General features: G+C 43.4%; 1 non-coding gene across 1 annotated transcript; it reads left to right on the forward strand.

Moving 5' to 3' along the window:
- The first annotated feature begins 238 nt into the window (after window positions 1-238).
- TRNAV-AAC (transfer RNA valine (anticodon AAC)) lies at window positions 239-311 on the forward strand. Its single transcript has one exon. It is a non-coding gene; the product is annotated as a tRNA-Val (tRNA).
- The last annotated feature ends 5,187 nt before the right edge of the window (window positions 312-5,498 follow it).

Genomic DNA, 5,498 nt, shown 5'->3' on the forward strand with positions numbered 1-5,498 from the left:
ACTGTAGGGGTGTGGATAACGGTCACTCTCCTGGTCTCTTTCATGCAACACACGCACGATACTCACAATCCTGAAGCGTCTGGCACCTGGCTTCATGACAGTCACTGGGCACACACTGATAAATATGGGACAGATAATTTTAATTATCTATTCAATAAACTGCATGGTGTGAATTACAATGTAGGCTGTGACACTGCTGTCTCCAGAGTGACTTGTTGACACAATAGCCTTCAGGGAAGTTTCTGTAGTGTAGTGGTTATCACGTTCGCCTAACGCGCGAAAGGTCCCCGGTTAGAAACCGGGCAGAAACACACTCTATTATTTTTCTATTTCCATGCAATGCAGTCCATTTGGAATCCGGCCATCAGAGTTTATTTAACAAATTCTCATCCCAGCAAATTTTAGTTTTTGCGCATTTGCTTTTTCCGCCCCTTTTTTCCAAGAGCCATAACCTTTACACTTTTTTCATCAACATAGATGAGGGCTTGTTATGAATGACTGCACTTATTTTGTGTCAGAGTCTTGTCATTGTGACAACTGAAAAGTAACGGGAATTTTCCAAAACAAACCAGTTTTATTTAAAACGTGGCAAAACAAAAGCAAAAAACACAATAAAAACACGTGTGAAGAATGCGAATAATCTGAATTTAGCTAATTGGTGAAGAAATTGATGCAAAATCTGCAGTATCAAAAACACCTCTAATACTGCCTCTTGCTGCTGTTAGTTTTTCTAGCGCTTACTCACCATTTCCTGATTGTTCCTTTTTGGGAAGCGGATAATAATTAATAATTCTAAATAATAAAAAAAAAACGCAGTAAATAAATTACAATCATTTAACTCTGTAACTGACTGACCAAATAAACACATTACACACCATACTGACAATTATTCCTACACTTGTTTTACTAATCTAATTTGAAGCACGTATGTATGAATACTGCCGCCTATTGCCAGTGTTATTTTTCTAGCATTAATATAATAAAAATATAAAGTAAAAGTGGGAATGCATTGTATAATGCAAAAGACAAAAGCACACATACCACTGCATATAAAGTTATGTGCACACGCTGCGGATTCAACTGCGGGTTTTCCCACGCGGATCCGCAGGTAAAACTGCAGGTAATGCGACCTGCGGTTTTCCTGCGGATTAGCCTGTGTTTTTGCCCTGCGGTTTCACACCTCTACTATGTTAAAGGTGTGAAACCGCTGCGGAATCCGCACAATTGACATGGTGCAGTTTGTAAACCGTAGCAAAACTGCACGGAAAAAAACGCAGCGTGAGCACAGCGGATTTGAAATGCCATAGGGTAACATGGTACTGTACCTTGTCTGCAGAACTGCTGCATTTCTGCAGAGCCAAAACTGCTGCGGACACGCAGCAGAATCCGCAACGTGTGCACATAGCCTTAGAATGTGGAGGCTGCAGTACCACCGATGGCACCAAAGGTGTAGGCAGTAGTTCTACCAAACATCCTCCTTTGCCTCCGCAAAGCATCTTAGTGGGAAGATAGCAGAGAACTTTATGGACTACACAGCATATCACTCCTCTTAGTCACAGTAGGATGTTACCTCTGTCACCGACACCATCAGCTTGGGTTAGTATTCGGAACTCTTCACCAACACAACAGTTTATCTTTTTGATTGGAGACTTTTAATTCTGTCAATAACATCTCTGTCCTGTCTGAACCCTAGTAAAGTGTTCTGTACCCTAAGCTGCAGCACTCCAAATATGTAAGAAAAATTTCTACCAGATGATGCTTTGAATGAGAACAGTCAATGTTTGGACTCGGACGAGATGGGGTGGAGGACATAATGTCACGATCCATTTTTGGGATCTGTGTCAGTGTGGGCTTCTCATACATAAACTTTGCTCCTTTCAGGCCATTGGGGGTTAATGTCAGTTTTTGCCCCCGGTGGCCGCTGGTGTTACTACATGTTTTGTGAGTCTATTATTGCAGATGGTGACCATTCCCTCCTTCCTATATAAGGTCAACTGGTACACCAGCTGACTGTTGGTAATACAGGTCCTTTGGAAGCCAACCGTTCTGAAGAGAGGAGCTATCTTGAGCAGTGCTGTATGCAGCTTATCTGGAGAAGTGGTTATTCTGCTGGAAGCTGTGTTCGGGTGCCTTACTCTCTGGTCCTGTGCATGACAGCAGAGAAAGCTAAGTGTAGTTTGTTTTTTCCTGTCTGTTATTTTCCTTGGTGTTTTAATAGGACAGAGGTGGGACCAGTGTCTGCACTTGCCAGTTCCCTAGTAAGGGATAGGTGCAGGGCAAGTGAGGCACCAAGGTGTCCTGTTCGGCAACAGGTTGAAAGAACCTGTATAGGGAACATCAGGAGAGTCAGGGCACGTCCTTAAGGGAGTGCAGGAGGTGTTCATTTCCCCGTTCCCTATTGTAGGGCCCACCGTTGTAATTGTGTCCCCGGTGTCCCCTTGTTTGCCTTTGCTAGTTTTGGGACCAACCGATCGTCGGGTCACGTCACGCAGGGCCAGTAACACCATGACACAAAACTCATATACTGTGATAAGGGAACAGCGCTAGATCAGTGGCCTTAAGACATTAAACCCTTTTGATAACACCCTCCAGTGCCCACTTTGATGATAATTTTTGTGCTATTTTAATATTTTTTGTAGCTTTTTTGAGGTGTATTTACAGCACTGCACTGTATTTTATTATTGCGATTATTTCTGATTGTTATTAAACCTGTATAATGAAAAGAAAATTTTACAAATAAGAAATTGACTTTAGCTTCATTTGGAAACCAAAGATATTATCACAACCATCTATAAGAGCTGATTGTAATTTCATAAACTGCATGATGTGGATTACAATGTAGCATGTGACACTGCTGTCTCTGAAGGGAACGATATCCGTTGAGTTTCTGTAATGCAGTATTTGCCTCACACGTGAAAGGTACCTGGTTCGAAACTGGGCAGGAGCATATTTCCTTTTTCCTATGCAGTCCATATGGAGGTCCTGATGAATTCGGACATCAGTGTTTATTTAACAAATTCCCATTGCAGCAAATTTTAGTTTTGGCGCCTTCACTTTTTTCCGCCCCTTTTTTCCAAAACCCATAACCTTTACACTTTTTCCGTCAGCATAGATGAGGGCTTGCTTGGAATGACTGCACTTATTTTGTGTCAATGTCTTGACATTGTGACAACTGAAAAATGGCAATTTATTTTGACAAAGTAAGAGGAAGTTTCCAAAACAAACTAGTTCAATTAAAAACGTGACATACCCAAAACTAATAAAAACCACGATAAAAGCACATGTGAAGAATGCGAGTCACCTGAATTTAACTAATTGGTGCAAAATCTGCAGCATCAAAGACGCCTCAAAGAATCATAGTGGGAACACAGCCTTAGAAACATCTTCAGAAACACTGCAATGTAAAAAAACAACTGCGCTAAAAGATAATCGCTATTTTACCTACAAAGGCAACCACTGTGGCTGCCAGGATAAAATGAATAAGCCAAAGACAACCTGCAAAAAATATCTGTTGCTGTTCATATAAAATTGTGGCTGTAATTAAGCCAGGGATGCTGGTATAAATAAATGAAAGCTTACTTGTAACTGGTGGATGCACGGTGGTTAGTGCAGGATTTGCTTGGTTGGAAGTGGTGCAGAATGCGCCTCACAAAGTGCCCGCAGCAAGTGTCAGCACGGTTCAGCTGGAGGTGGAGGTGCGATGAAGTGCCATGGGAGCGTCCTCCCTGGGCTTATGGTTGCCTTCGCAATTATTTTTAGCACAGGAGTTTTTTACGTTGCAGTTTCTCCTACCTCTATCGGTCAGAAATAGCACAGATTCTGACCTAAAACCAGCAGCTTCCACTACCCCCTTTTTACAGGGGCACCAGTGCAAAATCTATCATATACATTTTCACTGACGTAATACCTCTCAATTTGTGACTTTTTTGATTTGCAACAAATTAATCAAATCATTTACATTTTTTGTGCTACATCACGTGAGCCTTGTGGCCAATCAGTGGCGGCCATTTTGAAGTCAGCCATTTTGGATCCAACTTTATTTTTTCCAATGGAAAGAGGGTCATGTGACACATCAAACTTATTGAGAATTTAACAAGAAAAACAATGGTCTGCTTGGTTTTAGCGTAACTTTATTCTTTCATGAGTTATTTACAAGTTTATGACCATTTTTAGAATGTGTTCAAAGTGCTGCCCATTGTGTTGGATTGTCAATGGAAACCTCTTCTCCCACTCCTAACACACTGATAGCAACAGCACAGAAGAAATGATAGTCTAAGGGGGTCAGATTCCTGGAAGGAATGCTCGGCTTTGTCTTCCACTCCAGCTCCTCAGCCTCACTCTCTGCCTTACACAGCCACTTCATCTCACTTCCTTCGTGAACTAGTAGCAAGCAAGGTAGCAACATACTCCAATGGACTACTCAAGTAGATGCCTCCGCGCACCTGAGCTACGCAGACACCTCACTATAGATGGTCAACATCTCCACCACTTCTCGGCGTCTGACATCATAGCTCTGTCTTGCCCTGGGTGAGACTCTCCTCTTCCCACCGTACCATTCACTCCAGGGGTGGCACTCCCTCCTATTAGCAGGACCTTCGAAGGGGTGAGCGGTTCTCCGCCATCAGCCTCGGGTAGGGCAATTTCTGGACAGGTGTCCCACTCTTCCGCATGTTCAGCACTCACTTCTGTGCCTATCTGGTGGGCGCTTTCTTCTGGATCATCAACCTCTGCGGGAAGTGTATCCTATCTGCGAACGTTCTTCACCCCACAACCTGGAAACAAACTTCAGGGCAACTGCTGGAGTAATTCTGGTACTCCGCACCTCTCCTCTAACTTCTTTTATGCTTCGTCATGAATTATTTTGTTGTTATGATGCTGGACCTCAATACAGCAGCAAGGGTTTTCTTCAGGCTTTCAACTTCTTCCAATATTTTTTCCATAACTTGCCGCTTTGCTCCCAATTTCTGTAAACGTCATGCGTGGGTTTGTCTGCAAGCGCTCCCGCAAAACCTGCTTCAACAGCACATCTCGCAAGACTGTCACCAACTGGTCTTGCAGCACTAGGTCAGGTGGTCCTACGCCTGCACTGTCTTTCTTAGTAATGGCAGTGTGGATTTCCTGTAGCATGTACTGCATCATAGTCTCCCCCTCTCTTTGAATATGGCTAAATAAACCCATGCATAACTCCCCTACATCTGTGGGGTCTCCATGCATCTCCTCAACTATTTCCAGTACTTTGTCAAAGGTGTCTTGCACCTGGGGGGTCGTAGCATGATGCAATTCCTTGCCTCTCTATCTAGAGCCATAACTGCAACCTCCACCACTAACATAGCGGTCATGGGGTACATCATTATCACTCCCCTGACCTGCTCAGTCCAGCTCCAAAGCATGGTGTTACTTCCAATAAACTTCAGGAGATTGCTCCATACTGCCCCCAGCGGTATAATGGTCATTAGAGCACCCCCAACTTCTTGGTCTGCCTCCTTGGAGGCTGCATC

This window comes from Dendrobates tinctorius, unplaced genomic scaffold (genome assembly GCF_039654945.1).
Source record: "Dendrobates tinctorius isolate UK_male_01 unplaced genomic scaffold, ASM3965494v1 ptg000228l, whole genome shotgun sequence".
NCBI lineage: Eukaryota > Metazoa > Chordata > Amphibia > Anura > Dendrobatidae > Dendrobates > Dendrobates tinctorius.